Consider the following 17,615-nt stretch of genomic DNA (forward strand, 5'->3'; position numbering starts at 1 on the left):
TGGTGAAAGCATTAGAATTTGGACACATAATAGACATTATTAACTTGGAGAAAGAGAGATGGCTTTTCCTTTTCAGTGCAGGAGGAATAACTACTATTTTATTAAAATAGCAGCTCAGTGACATATTACTACAATGCTTACGTACTGTATTTTATTATGTATTATTCATATTGCACTAAAAGTGTTCTAAGAACATAAGAACGGCCATACTGTGTCAGATCAAAGGTCCATCTAGCCCAGTATCCTGTCTTCCGACAGTGGCCAATGCCAGATGCCTCAGAGGGAATGAACAGGTAATCAAGTGATCCATTCCTTGTCTCCCATTCCCAGCTTCTGGCAAACACAGGGTAGGGACACCATCCCTGCCCATCCTGGCTAATAGCCATGGATGGACATATCCTCCATGAATTTATCTAGTTCTTTTTTGAACCCTGTTATAGTCTTGGCCTTCACAACATCCTCTGGCAAGGAGTTACACAGGTTGACTGTTCATTGTGTGAAAAAATACTTCCTTTTGTTTGTTTTTAACCTGCTGCCTATTAATTTCATTTGGTGACCACTAGTTCTTATGTTATGAGAAGGGGTAAATAACACTTCCTTATTTACTTTCTCCACACCAGTCATGACTTTATACACCTCAATCATATCCCCCCTTAGTCGTCTCTTTTCCAAGCTGAAAAGTCCCAGTCTTATTAATCTCTCCTCATACAGAATCTGTTCTATACCCCTAATCATTTTTGTTGCCCTTTTCTGAACCTTTTCCAATTCCAATATATCTTTTTTGAGATGGAGCAACCACATCTGCATGCAGTATTCAAGATGTGGGCGTACCATGGATTTATATAAAGCAATGTGATATTTTCTGTCTTTTATCTATCCCTTTCTTAATTATTCCCAACATTCTGTTCGCTTTTTTGACTGCCGCTACACACTGAGTGGATGTTTTCAGAGAACTATCCACAATGACTCCAAGATCTCGTTCTTGAGTGGTAACAGCTAATTTAGACCCCATAATTTTATATGTATAGTTGGAATTATGTTTTCCAATGTGCATTACTTTGCATTTATCAACATTGAATTTCATCTGCCATTTTGTTGCCCAGTCACCCAGTTTTGAGAGATCCTTTTGTAGCTCTTAGTTACGTCCCAGGCAGACTGTTGTCTTGAGTAGTTTGGTATCATCTTCAAATTTTGCCACCTCACTGTTTACCCCTTTTTCCAGATCATTTATGAATATGTTGAATAGGACTGGGCCAGTACAGACCCCTGGGGGACAACAATATTTTTCTCTCTCCATTCTGAAAACTGACCATTTATTTCTACCCTTGGTTTCCTATCTTTTAATGTTACCAATCCATGAGAGGATCTTCCTTCTTATCCCATGACTACTTACTTTGCTTAAGAGCCTTTGGTGAGGGACCTTGTCAAAGGCTTTCTGACAATCTAAATATACTATATCCACTAATCCCCTTGTTCACATGCTTGTTGACCCCTTCAAAGAATTCTGGTAGATTGGTGAGGCATTATTTCCCTTTACAAAAACCATGTTGAGTCTTCCCCAACAAATTATGTTCATCTATGTGTCTGACAATTTTGTTCTTTACTATTGTTTCAATCAGTTTGCCCGGTACTGAAGTCAGGCTTACCGGCCTGTAATTGCTGGGGTCACCTCTGGAGCCCTTTTTAAAAATTGGTGTCACGTTAGCTATCCTCCAGTCATTTGGTACAGAAGCTGATTTAGTAGTCCTGCAATTTCACATTTGAGTTCCTTCAGAACTCTTGGGTGAATATCATCTGGTCCTGGTGACTTATTACTGATTAGTTTATCAGCTTGTTCCAAAACCTCCTCTAATGACACCTCAATCTTGAACAGTTCTTCAAATTTGTCACCTAAAAAGAATGTCTCAGGTTTGGGAATCTCCCTCACATCCTCAACCGTGAAGACCTATGCAAAGAATTCATTTAGTTTCTCTGCCTTGATTGTCCAGTGGCCCCATTGGTTGTTTAGCAGGTTTCCTGCTTCTGATGTACTTAAAAAATGTTTTGCTATTACTTTTTGAGTCTTTGGCTAGCTGTTCTTCAAATTCTTTTTTGGCCTTCCTAATTGTATTTTTACACTTCATTTGCCAGAGTTTATGCTCCTTTCTATTTTCCTCACTAGGATTTAACTTCCACTTTATAAAGGATACTTCTTTGGCTCTCACTGCTTCTCTTACTTTGTTGTTTAGCCATGGTGGCTCTTTTTTGGTTCTCTTCCTATGTTTTTTAGTTTGGGGTATACATTTAAGTTGAGTCTCTATTATAGTGGTTTTTAAAAGTTTCAATGCAGCTTGCAGGGTTTTTACTTTTGGTGCTGTACCTTTTAATTTCTGTTTAAGTAACCTCCTCATTTTTGTGTAGCTCCCCTTTCTGAAATTAAATGCTACAGTGTTGGGCCACTGAGGTGTTTTCCCCACCACAGGGATGTTAAATTTAATATTATGGTCACTATTACCAAGTGGTCCAGCTATATTCACCTCTTGGACCTGATCCTGTGCTCCACTTAGGACTAAATCAAGAATTGCCTCTCCTCTTCTGGGTTCCAGGACTAGTTGCTCCAAGAAGCAGTCAGTTAAGGTGTCAAGAAACTTTATCTCTGCATCCTGTCCTGAGGTGATATGTACCCAGTCAATATGGGGATAGTTGAAATTCCCCATTATTATTGATTTTTTTAATAGCCTCTCTAATCTCCCTGAGCATTTCACAGTAACTATTACCATCCTGGTCAGGTGGTCGGTAATATATCCCTACTGCTATATTCTTATTATTCAAGCATGGAATTACTGTCCATAGAGATTCTATGGCACAGTTTGGTTCATTTAAGATTTTTACTTAGTTTGATTCTATGCTTTCTTTCACATATAGTGCTACTACCTCACCAGCCCGACCTATTCTGTCCTTTCGATATATTTTGTACCCTGGTATTACTATGTCCCATTGATTATTCTCATTCCACCAAGTTGCTGTGATGCCTAATATATCAATATCCTCATTTAATACGAGGCACTCTAGTTCACCCATCTTATTATTTAAACTTCTAGCACTGGTATATAAAAATGTGTCACTTTTTAGCAGTCTTCCATTACACGATGTAATTGAATGAGACTTCTTTTCATTTGACTGTTTCTCATCAGATCCTACCTGTATTTTATCATATTCCATTCTCTCCTTCTCACTAGGATATAGAGAATCTCCATAAGTAGATCCTCCCCTAAGGGATGTCTCTGTCCGAACCACATGCTCCTCCACACCTGTCAGCTTTCCCCCAGACCTTAGTTTAAAAACTGCTCTACCACCTTTTTAATTTTAAGTGCCAGCAATTTGGTTCCATTTTGGTTTAGGTGGAGCCCATTCTTCCTGTATAGGCTCCCCCTTTCCCAAAAGTTTCCCCAGTTTCTAATAAATCTGAATCCCTCCTCCCTACATCATCATCTCATCCACGCATTGAGACTGCAGTTCTGCCTCTCTAACTGGCCCTGCATGTGGAACTGGAAGCATTTCAGAGAATGCTACCATAGAGGTCCTGGACTTCAATCTCTTACCTAGCAGCCTAAATTTGGCTCCAGGACCTCTCTTCTATCCTTCTCTATGTCATTGGTACCTACATGTACCACGACCCCCAGCTCCTCCGCAGCACTACACATAAGTCTATCTAGGTGTCTCAAGAGATCCGCAACCTTCGCACCAGACAGGCAAGTCACCATGCGGTTCTCCTGGTCATCGCAAACCCAGCTATCTATATTTCTAATGAGTGGATTGCCTAATACCTGTCTCTTCCTAATAACTGGAAGAGATACCTGGAGAGGTATCCTCAGTGCGAGAGGATACCACAACATCATCTGGAAGGAGGGTCCCAACTATGCGATCATTTCCCTCTGCTCCAGTTGGATGTTCTCCTTTTCTGAGACTAATTCTCCTCAACAGTACAGAGGCTGTCAGACTAGGAGTGGGACCATTCTACTGTGTCCCGGAAAATCTCATCTATGTACCTCTCTGTCTCCCTTAGCTCCTCCAGCTCAGCCACCCTGGTCTCCAAAGCCCGTACATAGTCTCTGAGGGCCAGGAGCTCCTTGCACCAAATGCACACATACGCCACCTGCCCATAGGGCAGGTAATCATACATGCTGCATTGGGTGCAATAAACTGGGTAGCCCCCACTTTGTTGCTGGACTTCTGCCTGCATTCTCTTTTTATTCCTGCAGCTTGTTCCTTTGTTGTTTTGTTTTTATTGGGGTGGGGGGATGTTTTGGGCTTAAGTTTAAGGGACTTATTAAAAAGACAAGGTCCCAAATCTTAGTATGATGTAAATGTCAAGGATATTTTTGCCTAGTAGCAGATAGTGAGGAACTTAATATTATAGAACTTGATAAATCTTTGTTTAAAAAATATCATGTAATCAGACATCAGGTTTATTAACATATTTTAGCAATATTTTCAATTTCCTACTATTTTTCTCACCAAAGTTTAAAAATAATCTTTCACATACTTTTCCCATCATCCACTAAATTTAATACCTAGTACTGTAGGTGGTCTTTTAAAAATATTACAAAGGGGTGCAAATGGCAAAATTCTTATCTTGCATCAAAGCGTGGTGGCTACTGGGATCTGGGATGTTGGGCTGAGTCCTTGCAATGTAGTTTTTTGCACTTATGAGCTCCTCTAGTGAAAAGTACTATAAAGTGCTTTGCAGGGAGTTAGTTTTATTTTCCATATTTTACACGTGGGGAAACTGATGTACAGAAAGGTAAGTGACTTGCCGAAGGTCATACAGCAAGCCGTGGCAGATTCTGACACAGAACCCAGATCTCCTGTATTCCAGTTTTGTTGTTGTTTTACTTCATACCATCTCTGTATGGCATGAGCTCCTTTAAAAGTATGTTAAATTGTGCTGTAGAGTGTCACTTTTTCTTTATTATCCTTACTATTAGCCACAGACCCTGCTGTGTGGCAGGTAAAATTAGCAGTAGTGATGAAGAGAGAAGTTAGTGTTAATTAACCAAAAAATGGAAAATTAGATGCTGGTTGAGAGCTAGCCAGACAGTGCCAAGTGATTACTTGAGTAAGTCATTCCTAGGCTCAGCACACCTTTACTGGAAATATGGACAATTTCCAATAGGAAAGGACATACTTCCCCACTAGTCTTCACTGCAGATGTGAGTCCAAAGCACAGACTGTGGAACAATGTTCTCCCAGCACATCCAGAACCTCCGTGAGAAATACCAGCCTTCACTCAAATCTCCATCCGCTCAAGATCCTTCTCTTGCTTGCTACCATCTTGCTAATTCAACACAAGATGCTCAAATTGTTTGCTATCAACATATAAAATGAGATTATTACATAGAAGCTCCATGTCCACCACACAGATAATGTAATACTGATATATAATAATTCTATGGGGGAGGGAGGTAAATTCTGTCAGGGAAGGAAAGTTTTAAGATCTTCTTTTCCCTGATGTGCTTTTGTTTTAAATAATACTTTGCTTTAAGAAGGCTGTCTGGTGCCAGTGTACCACTGTCACAGCTCACAGAAGGAACAGAACTGCACGTACTGACCTCAGGTTAGACCTGCTGAGGTAATCACAGTTGGTACACACAGGGGACTGCAACCCGGGACCTGGTCTGAGAGAGAGAGAGAGAGAATCACATAATTGCACCCTGAGAGAGGTGATGGTCCAAGATGGGAGTGCACTTGAAGAGGCCAGGAAGGGTCAGAGGGGCAGTTAGCCTGGTAACAGTGACATGGAACATTTAAACATGTGATTTTACCAAAAAGGCCCAACAGGTCATTGTTTTGAACCCATCAGTATCCAATGTCAGTGTATATAGCACAATATTCTGTTTGTGACCAAGCTGCGTCTCATCCACTCTCCACGCTAGAACATTTCTTCCCAAAGGTATATTAATGTGATACACGGGGATGTAAGTGTTTCTTGTAGAGAAAATAACTTTCTTCTCAGAGTCTAGTATGATCCCAGATTACTACACGACACAGCATTCCAGTCTCTTACTCTTTCACAGGACATGGAGTTGATATGATTGTTTCAAAGAGCCAAGATGATGTTAATGTAGATAACCAGAGAACAAAAATCTAAATTTAAATTTGGATCAAGTAAACAATATGTTTAAAATTCTTCCTGGCAAGTAAATTAATTGAAAGGCTGCGTAAACATCTTGTGGGTCAGGCAATATGATGCAGTGTCATTAACCTCCACAGAATGCTCATTCATAGTATCACACAGATGCAAATTAGCTGAGCTTACATTACATCCTCAGGGCAACGAAACAGTTAAGCATCACTGGGTTTATGCATTCGGATATTTAGCACTGATCTTAGAAACGAAGACTGAAGAGGCTTTTTAGTAGAACTATAAATAGTTTAATCACCATGTTAGTGGCTGTGTGGTGTTTGATTTCAGAGATAGTTTTGTTAGTACTGTCAAGGAGCAAGCCCTTTCTTTAATTAAGGAGACATGCAGTAATTCAATATCCTTTATATACTAACAATTATTATTTTTCCAACAAAAAATATGTCCTGCCGGAATAATGCCATCATTAGGGGACAGCAGATAATGTGGAACAATCTCACTGAGGATATTTAGTTAGTGTGTCTAATTGATAGTATCATTGATGATTTTTAATTAAGCATCATATTTGGAAGAGTTAAGCTGGTGCTCTTTTAACCAAAATGGGAAGTTTGGGTGGGATCCATGAAGGGAATTAAGCACTGCAACACTGAGCATCACAGAGCCTAACTTCTAGGCACCTAGACAAATCACAAGAACAGGACTGTGATCCTAGGGTCCCTGCACAAAAAATGGGGAGAGAAAAACACCTAAGAATGTGATCCACAAAAGCCAGCACATTAGGTGGGGAAATGTCTAAACTAACCAGTGGGAGTTGCTGACTACAGGAGTGTGTGCTGCTGGCTCTTCTGCTGTGGATAAATAAATAGAGGGCCAGAGAGAGAGCATGGGAATGACTCTGCCGTCCAGGGGTTGGAGCACCCACCTGAGAGACCCCAGGTCCAGTGTCCCTGTTCCAACCACTTTTTAATTATATATCCACAATTGAACAGGTTCAACAGGAGAGACTGAGGGATCCCCACATCAGAATATCCCATAGCCCAGGGGCTAGCACACTTTCCTGGAAGGTAGAAGACCTCTGTTCAAATCCTTTCTCCCCCTCAGTCACTTCTGCCACATCCCAGATGAGTGTTCTAACCTGTGGACAAAAGGCTATAATGTAGATGGTAACACACCTTCTCCAGTCAGATTTTTCAGTGGTGCCTAATCCAGTAGATGGCCTCTGAGCCAGGGATGCTGGAGCAGGAGGGATTAGCCCTCCCAATGGGACCATTGCCCCATCACTTTTAAAAGTGGGAGGGCTATGCTTTCCCACTTTTTAACCTACTTTAAGGGCAAGTGATGAGGGGAGGAGGTGGAGAGGAGCAAGCGGGAGGCAGGGCCTCCGGGGAAAAGGCGGAGCAGGGATGGGGCTCTGGTTTGGGCACCATTGCAGGCCCCCCTCCCCTTCTAGGGAGCTTCCAGTGCTCCTGCTTGAGCACATCTACTGGACTGGTTCCTGCATGTGACTTAGGCAGCCGAACGCCTGTCTTTCCTGGTTTGTGAATCACTCTGGCTATGTCTAGACTGCAATAAAACCTGTGGCAGGCCCTTGGGCTTGTGGCGCTCAAGCTGCAAGGCTATAAAACTTCAGCATGAAAATCTGGGGCCAGGCTGGAGCCCTCGCTCTGGGACCCAAACTGTAGACATATCCTCAGGGGCTTAGACAGGAGATAGACACCTAGAGGGAGGCAGCAGTGCGCATGCCCAGAGGAAGAAACATAGGGTATGTCCACTGGAATTAGACACCAGCAGCTGACCTGGGCTTGCGGGGCTCAGGCTAAAGAGCTGTTTAACTGAGGTGTAGACATTCGGGCTTGGGCTCTAGCCTGAGCTCTGGGACCCTACCACCTTGCAGGGTCCTAGAGCCTGGGGATCCAGCCTGAGTCCCAATGTCTACACCGCAATTAAACAGTCCCTTTTAACCCAAGCCCCACAAGCCAATGTCAGCTAGCATGGACCAACCATGGATATCTAATTGCAGTGTAGCCATATCCATAGGTGCCAAGTGAATTTAGGCTCTTAAAGGGTTCAGTGGGAGTTTGTGGATCGCAGGGGAGGCAAAACTGGGACATAGGTGCCTAAACCTCTGAGCTGCAACTGACTCCCAAAGTTTATGCATAATTTGCATGAGAAGCAAACAAGCTAGCATTCCATTCCCTTTGAAGCTAAGTAAGACTTCCGTTGAACCTTAAAGATAACCCTGATTCTTGGCAAACTAATTTTAAAAATGAATTTTATCTGCAATATCTGACATTTGGGATATCCAGAATAATTTACAGCTAGATTCTGCAACCCTTATGATGAGTACTCATTTGTGCAGCTCCATTGACTTCAAAGGGACTATGCATGTGGGTACATACTAGCATGAGTAAGGGATGCAGCATCTGGCCCATAACTAGTGGACACATCTATTAGTCAGTAAAAGCCAGTTGAACACGGAAGTTGTACAGCTTGGATCTGTTCATTTTATAATTAAAATAGGCATGATTCAGAACTGAGAAATGTAAGCATTTTCTGTATCTTCCATTTTCAATGCTAAGCAAATGGTGACTGTATTGATCTGCATGTTTCCTTGTCATTTACTAAAACAGTGTCAGTGGTATTTATCTCTTCAATAAAATACTTGTAGCCATGGAAAGTTGTCTATCAGGGCAAATATTTACTTAATAATTAGAACATATAGTATATACACATTTTCATTGATGGATCTCAAAATGCTTTACAAATGAAGTTTTACAGTTGGGGAAATTGAGGCACAGATACAGAGAGATGAAGTTACTTGACCAAAGCCCCCTCTGACTGACACCAACACATTCAAAAAGAGTTCCTCCACTTTTGGAAGGCAAATCATCCATCTATTGATTAACTCTAACCTTTTCTGATGAGTATTCAAAGCAGGTTTTTTTGCTGTGTCCATGCAATTATATATAAAATTGCCTAGGGAGGTTGTGGAATCTCCATCTCTGGAGATATTTAAGAGTAGGTTAGATAAATGTCTATCAGGGATGGTCTAGACAGTATTTGGTCCTGCCATGCGGGCAGGGGACTGGACTCGATGACCTCTCGAGGTTCCTTCCAGTCCTAGAATCTATAGTGCAGCTACATCACTGCAATAAATGTGTGGTGTTATCTAGTGGCTGTTGAGTTATTTTTGTTTTCATTTCAAGATAGCAAGACCACGCAATGTACAATGCTTTTGTTTTAATTTCCAGTAGCCAAGTGGCTCCAAATAGACATCCTGAATGTGCCTCCTTCCTCCAGGGCTTTTACAGTGTCCATCTTATTTTGCTGATTTCTCTATGGTGTTCACAGCCATCCTTCAAGTTCCTTCTTCTACATATCCTTTTGCTTTTTAAGGAGGAGTAACCCACATCTACTATTCGCACTAGGCTGGAGCAGACTTTACCCACCCCTGTGGAACTGAATGGTTTGCAAATATGGAGAATGAACATGAGTATCACCCATATGAAGTGCACATGGAAAAAAGCTTAAGAAAAACAATGCATTTGATGAGAATAAAGTCAAGTTTTTGATGCTTTTAGAATATAAATAAGGTCAGGAAAAAACTGCTTTTCATTCATTTTATTGCAAGTTGGACTGCTTTCCTTGAAAAGATGTAACAGGACAGAAAAAGATGCTGAATGTCTCAGTGTACAAACAGCTGTAGCTGAGAGTGTTATAATAGGAACAGTTGTTATACAGCAGAACCCATGAGGGCAGACCAAGACACCCATCAACAGATCATGAACAAAAGGCACGAGTATAGTTGGGGGAATAAATTGTACCCATGCTTGGTTGGACAACTGGACACCATCTCCCTAGAGTTATCACACTAGAGAAATAAAATTTAATTTCTAGTGGTGTTTAGATGGGAAAGTAATACACTATTAAAAGTAGCAAGTAGATCAATTAAGCTGTGTAGCAGAACCAACCAACAGGGTAACATATTGCTTACACATTTCTTAAGAATAAATAATTCAATAGGAAGGAAAGCAGAATTAATGAATGAGCATTCCAATATAAACAAGTATGCATAAAATAGTTAAAAGTCAGTAAGGTTTCTACTGACAATCACAGGAACAAGGCCTAAGTTGCTTGCATACAGCAACAGGATCATTTTAAGAGAAAAAACGAGGAGTCCTTGTGGCACCTTAGAGACTAACAAATTTATTTGGGCATAAGCTTTCGTGGGCTAAAACCCACTTCATCAGATGCATGGAGTGGAACATATAGTAGGCAGATATAAGAGAGATTCATTTGATTGCATGTCACATGGCATCATCATCATTTTGGTTCTCTTGAAACAGTCCTGTCACTGTATGCTAGTAACTTGGGCTAGTTCCTATAATTGGTATTTGAAAGAAACACTTAAATGAAGTGATAATGTCCATATAGCACCTAGTAGAATAGGCTCTCCAGGTGGCTTACAAACATTCATTAAGCTCCCAACTCTGCCTCTACAGAGTAGGGTTCATATGGATATGAATTTTAGAAGGGGAAACTAAGGCACAGAAAAGTTAACTTGTCTAAGTCACACAGTAAGTCTGCGGCAGAATCAAAAATAAACCCCAGAAGTTCTAGCTCTCATTCCTATGTTCTAAGCACCAGAGAATATTTTATTTCAACTGAAGAGGTTAATTTTTTACTTTTCACTCATGCAGGGTACATAGCACTGTGGAAAGCTGCACAAATTCACATGGAAAGCAGTAATTGGGGAATTAATTTACAGAGAAAGAAGAGAGACAGTAATTGTGAGACATTTGAAGTGGGAAAACTGTAGCATACTAAAAGGAAAAACACAAGGAACTGGCAGAAGGTGTAAATTGAAGTGTGAGGCAGTTTATTTGAACTCACAGATCTTTACAACCTCATTAGTGCTTTTCTTGCTATATTCCTGTTTTTAGCCCCTCAGGATGAGAGTTACTGCAGTTTAAGTGGTCCAAATGCAGAGGGCATGAAGATGATGGGTGAGAGTCTCAAGGCCAGATTCTGATACCCTTACTCATAATGAGTAGTACCCTACTCTGCACACAGTTCTGAAATCAATGGGACTATTCATTGAGTAAAGTACTATTCCCCCTGAACAAGGGTATCAGAATCTGGTCCTAAATTTGTATGACATGGGCAGCTGGAAAAAGGAGTAAGATCTAAATTACGCGCATTTATTCAGCTTAGAATTAGGCTCTTGCCATCTAAACTGTGATCACTTGCATTTTTTCTGCTGGTTTTATTTGGACTTACTCCATGCACAGTAATTTCTTCTAGTTGTTTTGTTCATATTTACTGTGTTTATCTGCAGAGGCATCAATATGTAGAAGTTCCATAGAGTGAAAGTTCCAACAACACAAAATACAATGAATTAATGTACTATATTGTGGGACTGGATGCACTGGTTCAGAAAGCACAGTGGCCATTTAGCAACACCAGCAGACAATGAAGTTATTGTAATATGTGGCAGTTTTGTATGTAGGATGAAACATTTGTTATATCTTTAGGGTCTTGCTTTTTTCTTTTGTGCTGGTGGCTTCTATTCAAAGTGCAAAGGAAAGACTCAAGTCAACTTCATGGGGCCTTGGACCAGGGCCTTCAATAGGGCTTGATATGTAATCATAGAATATCAGGGTTGGAAGGGACCTCAAGAGGTCATCTAGTCCAACCCCCTGCTCAAAGCAGGACCAATTCCCAACTAAATCATCCCAGCCAGGGCTTTGTCAAACCGGGCCTTAAAAACCTCCAAGGAAGGAGACTCCACCACCTCCCTAGTAACGCATTCCAGTGCTTCACCACCCTCCTAGTGAAATAGTGTTTCCTAATATCCAACTTGGACCTCCCCAACTGCAACTTGAGACCATTGCTCCTTGTTCTGTCATCTGCCACCACTGAGAACAGCCGAGCTCCATCCTCTTTGGACCCCCCTTCAGGTAGTTGAAGACTGCTATCAAATCCCCCCTCATTCTTCTCTTCTGGAGACTAAACAATCCCAGTTCCCTCAGCCTCTCCTCATAAGTCATGTGCTCCAGCCCCCTAATCATTTTCGTTGCCCTCTGCTGGACTCTTTCCAGCTTCTCGTCCACTGTGACCCTTAGATCCTTTTCTGCAGAACTGCTACCTAGCCATTCGGTCCCTAGTCTGTAGCAGTGCATGGGATTCTTCCGTCCTAAGTGCAGGACTCTGCATTTGTCCTTGTTGAACCTCATCAGGTTTTTTTTGGCCTAATCCTCTAATTTGTCTAGGTCCCTCTGTATCCGATCCCTACCCTCTAGTATATCTACCACGCCTCCTAGTTTAGTGTCATCTGCAAACTTGCTGAGAGTGCAGTCCACACCATCCTCCAGATCATTAATAAAAATATTAAACAAAACCGGCCCCAGGACCGACCCTTGGGGCACTCCGCTTGAAACCGGCTGCCAACTAGACATGGAGCCATTGATCACTACCCATTGAGCCCGAAGATCTAGCCAGCTTTCTATCCACCTTACAGTCCATTCATCCAGCCCATACTACTTTAACTTGGCGACAAGAATACTGTGGGAGACTGTATCAAAAGCTTTGCTAAAGTCAAGGAATAACACATCCACTGCTTTCCCCTCATCCACAGAGCCAGTTATCTCATCATAGAAGGCAATTAGGTTAGTCAGGCACGACTTCCCTTTGGTGAATCCATGCTGACTGTTCCTGATCATTTTTCTCTCCTCTAAGTGTTTCATAATTGATTCCTTGAGGACCTGCTCCATGATTTTTCCAGGGACTGAAGTGAGGCTGACTGGCCTGTAGTTCCCCGGATCCTCCTCCTTCCCTTTTTTAAAGATGGGCACTACATTAGCCTTTTTCCAGTCATCTGGGACCTCCCCCGATCGCCATGAGTTTTCAAAAATAATGGCTAATGGCTCTGCAATCTCATCCGCCAACTCCTTTAGCACCCTCGGATGCAGCGCATCCGGCCCCATGGACTTGTGCACGTCCAGTTTTTCTAAATAGTTCTGAACCACTTCTTTCTCCACAGAGGGCTGGTCACCTTCTCCCCATACTGTGCTGCCCAGTGCAGCAGTCTGGGAGCTGACCTTGTTGGTGAAGACAGGGGCAAAAAAAGCATTGAGTACATTAGCTTTTTCCACATCCTCGGTCACTAGGTTGCCTCCCTCATTCAGTAAGGGGCCCACACTTTCCTTGACTTCCTTCTTGTTGCTAACATACCTGAAGAAACCCTTCCTGTTACTCTTAACATCTCTTGCTAGCTGCAACTCCAAGTGTGATTTGGCCTTCCTGATTTCACTCCTGCATGCCTGAGCAATATTTTTATATTCCTCCCTGGTCATTTGTCCAATCTTCCACTTCTTGTAAGCTTCTTTTTTGCGTTTAAGGTCAGCAAGGATTTCACTGTTTAGCCAAGCTGGTCGCCTGCCATATTTACTATTCTTTCTACATATCAGGATGGTTTGTTCCTGCAACTGCAATAAGGATTCTTTAAAATACAGCCAGCTCTCCTGGACCACTTTGCACTTCATGTTATTCTCCCAGGGGATCCTGCCCATCTGTTCCCTGAGGGAGTCAAAGTCTGCTTTTCTGAAGTCCAGGGTCCGTATTCTACTGCTCTCCTTTCTTCCTTGTGTCAGGATCCTGAACTCGACCATCTCATGGTCACTGCCTCCCATGTTCCCATCCACTTTTGCTTCCCCCACTAATTCTTCCCTGTTTGTGATATGTCCTGAACTAAAGGACAATGCATAGTTGTGCTGCCCCAGGAGCCACCCAGGAAGAAAACTCAGTCTGGAGAATCACACTCTCTCAATTTCACCCTTGCACTGGGGAAAAGATAAAATGTATTGGAGCTATACCCTGCATAGCTTATGTCATCTGCAGGAGAGTAATAGTTCTGCAAAGCCTGCTTCCCTCCCTGTCCCCTATGCTGTGATCTGTAGTATGGGTGACTCACACATGAGAATAAGGGAGAACCTTAGGTTCCCTTGCATTGTCACATAGGATTAGTGCTGATCTAGCTTTTATGAAATTCAGCTTTCTGTGTTAAGTCATTAGAAACGGCATCTGCTATTTTTCTTAGCAATGCAATAACAGGCAACAGTGCAGAATGTAGATGCATTAACAGCGGCTGTCATAGGGTAGGCTGCCTCCCAAGCACCACATCCTGGCCTGAGATCACTCTACAGGTAGCCTGCCTCAGTTTTCTCCTTCAAACTCCCCAATAATTCCACAGAGGTTTCTTTCTGTGCAAAAAGCCCTCCCCTTAGGGTTGGGTTTCATAACATAAAAGTAAGTTCAGAACAAAATTCAAAGTCCCAAGAATAAAGTCCAACTCAATTTGCTGCTCTTATTGGGCCACTCTCAGCCAGAACTGACTGGAGTCTTGTTCCCCTGGTATCTCAAATCTGTCCTGAAGCCCTCTTTTCTCTGCAGCCTGCAGGAATGTTCTTACTCTCCACAGCTTCCCGATCCCAGGTTTCTCTAAGAGTTCCATTCCACACGGGTGTCTTGAGATGCCCCCTCTTCTCTGCAGCTTCCTGCTGCTTTTTACAAGGATCAGCTGCCCTCTATCAGACCCCATCACAAGGCTGTTAATGAGACACAGGTATGCTGGACAAATGCCCTCTTAAAGGGTCCAGTCCACCATGTGGCACAAAGTGACTATACGGCGCAAGGAATCCTCTTGTTGACACGGTTATCAGAAATAATTTTTTATTTTGAACTAGTGTAAGAACTAGTTCATTGCAAATATGGAAAAAGGGTGAAACAACTGCAGTTTATCCAGTAAAAAATATTATGCTGAGTAATAGTTTCTCCACAACTGGTCAAAAAAAGGAAATAAAGCTGTTTCTAAGTGATTTTTATAAGAGTTAGGGGAAAGATGTTGGGTTGACAGCAGTAGATAACAGATTATCTACAGAGCACATACAGTATGGGAAAGTGCAGTCTGAGTTCCCCATATAAACCCAGCAATGTGTCTTAAACCTGACCTGGAGAGAGCTTCTGTTGCAAGGCTGAGCTGTATCTTTGCCCTCTCTCAACCCCTCTGCGCATACCCCTTCTAGGTCTATACCAATGCTTCTCTCAGAGTGGAAACCTGCACCTCACCCCACTTTTAGACTGAACCAACCATATTTAGAGCCGTCTGGAAACTGGAATTCCCATTCTGTGGAAAATTATGAAATAAAAAAAAATCCAAAATGGAACAAAAAAATGAAATTCCAAAATTTCTCATAGAATAGGAATTGCAAAATTTCATTTAGAAAAAGTTGAAATGACATTTCTAAAACATTTCCAAGCTGCCTGGGGCCCTGTCAGCCTACCAGGCAGGGAACTGGCCAGCTCAGGTAGCCTCAGAGCTGGGACTCCCTGGGCTTCTGGGCTGTAAAAGAGCCAGGGACCTTGGAAGGCCTGAGAGCCAAGGCTGAAGCCTGGACTGCTGAGGAGCTGGGCTGCTGAGTTGGCAAGAAACCAGGCAGGGTCCTGCTGAAATTTAATCAAAATAGAGGCATTCCTATGGAATGTTTTGATCCTGATGAATCAGCATGAGTCACAGACAGTCCCCTTAGACTCTTCAAGCTATCTTGTCACCCAGACAAACGACTTAGTGATAAATGATCACTTACACCAAAAATAACATAATATTCAGAAAAACAAGGAGTCCGGTGGCACCTTAAACATTAACAGATTTATTTTGGCATAAGCTTTCGTGGGTAAAAAACCTGGCTACCCCCTGATACTTGACATAATATTCAGGTTACTTCCAGTCCCAAGAGACCAGTCACTTACCCCAGATCATCTGGTACCCTAGATCTTACAACAAAGAAAATATCTGTAGCCAATCTTGTAATAAACTATCTAAAGCAGTGTTTCCCAAACTTGGGATGCTGCTTGTGTAGGGAAAGCCCCTGGTGGGCCGAGCCGGTTTGTTTACCTGTCGCGTCCGCAGGTTCGGCCGATCGCAACTCCCACTGGCCGCGGTTTGTTGCTCCAGGCCAATGGGAGCTGTTGGAAGCGGCAGCCAATATGTCCCTCGGCCCATGCTGCTTCCAAAACTAACATATAGGTGAACTGGACTGTTCTCCAGCTATGAGTTTGACAGTTCTTAGTTAATGCCTGCAGTCTGGAAAGAGCTGGCATCTGGCTTGCCAGCATCACAATCTCTACTTTACAGGTGGCAAGACTGAAGTAGGGACATTAAAGTTGACCTGCCCAAGGCTACATAGCAAATCCATGCCAAAACCATGATTAGAAATCAGGTGTGCCTGACTTTTACCATGGTGCTCCAGCCCCTGAACCATAATAATATGCATATTAGCTTGCCTAAATCTTGACCTCTCCTTGCCAGTTTTAGGTCACACACAGCAGTGGGGCCGGGCACAGCAGACTGCACCCCTGCAGTCTCTACCTCGCAGTTTGATTCCCCCAGTCAGCATCTGACCTCTCAGCTCACAGGAAGTCTTATCCAGTTCAAAGTTCCTTTGTTCAAGAGTTCGCACACAAAGATCTCCTAAGGGTTTCCAACGGTCTACCCCTGATCAAACTGGTTTATCCAGAAGGGCGTGGGGGGTAGCCTCTCAATAGTGGATTCACTAACACTATTGTCCATTTGAGCACCAGGAAACTGAATGAGAGTCAGTGCCAGGTTGCTGGAGACTTTGAGAGAGCTCCAGATGGAATTTAATCCTTAAGTTCCATAGTGCCAACCATACCACAATACTCAAACAGAGATGCATACAGCATTGATAAAAACAATACAGATGTATCCACATTCTTCACATCTTTGCTCCATGCTTATTAGTCCTTAGTCTCCCTACTGAGAGTGCAAAGTGCTCCACTTGTGTTGGAAGTTCTGGGTTTGGGACATCTGTCCTAGGAATTTCTCTGAAATTCACCTTGTAGGAACCGATGATTAAACATTAAAGTCTTGCAATACTCAGAAAAGAGTCTGTAAAAATGGTGGCTCTTCGAGTGGTTGCAGACATGTATTCCACTCAGGTGTGTCTGCACTGAGAGCACCAGAGTTGGTGACTTTTTTCTTTACATCAGTACCCGTTGGGGCGGCACATGCATCTTATGCCTTGTGGCCCCTTCCAAGTTTTCAGTTCCTTCTTACCACCAGTAGACATAGTCAGAGCTTTTTGTGTGCAAGTTTTCGTCTCGTTTTTTTTCTTTCTGTATCACACTTGTGTCGCTGAGACTTGTCTTATAAATATTTTTAATAGAACCCATAATTTAGTACAGATTTAGTTAGTTTAGTTATTATAGTAATTTGTGGTGCTTAGCATTGTAGGGCATGCAGCATTCTCCAGGCTTCAAACACTGCCCATCGTGTTGTTACCCCCAACACCAGAATTAGGGTACCCCAGTGTGACGAACTGGGACTGTTCTTGCTGGGGTGTGGGAATGCTGACAGGGGAGTGTGACTAGGATGGTCTGCATCGGGGGATGGGAGTCGGCCCGAGGGAACATA

This window comes from Trachemys scripta, chromosome 4, assembly GCF_013100865.1.
Source record: "Trachemys scripta elegans isolate TJP31775 chromosome 4, CAS_Tse_1.0, whole genome shotgun sequence".
NCBI classification, from domain to species: Eukaryota; Metazoa; Chordata; order Testudines; family Emydidae; genus Trachemys; species Trachemys scripta.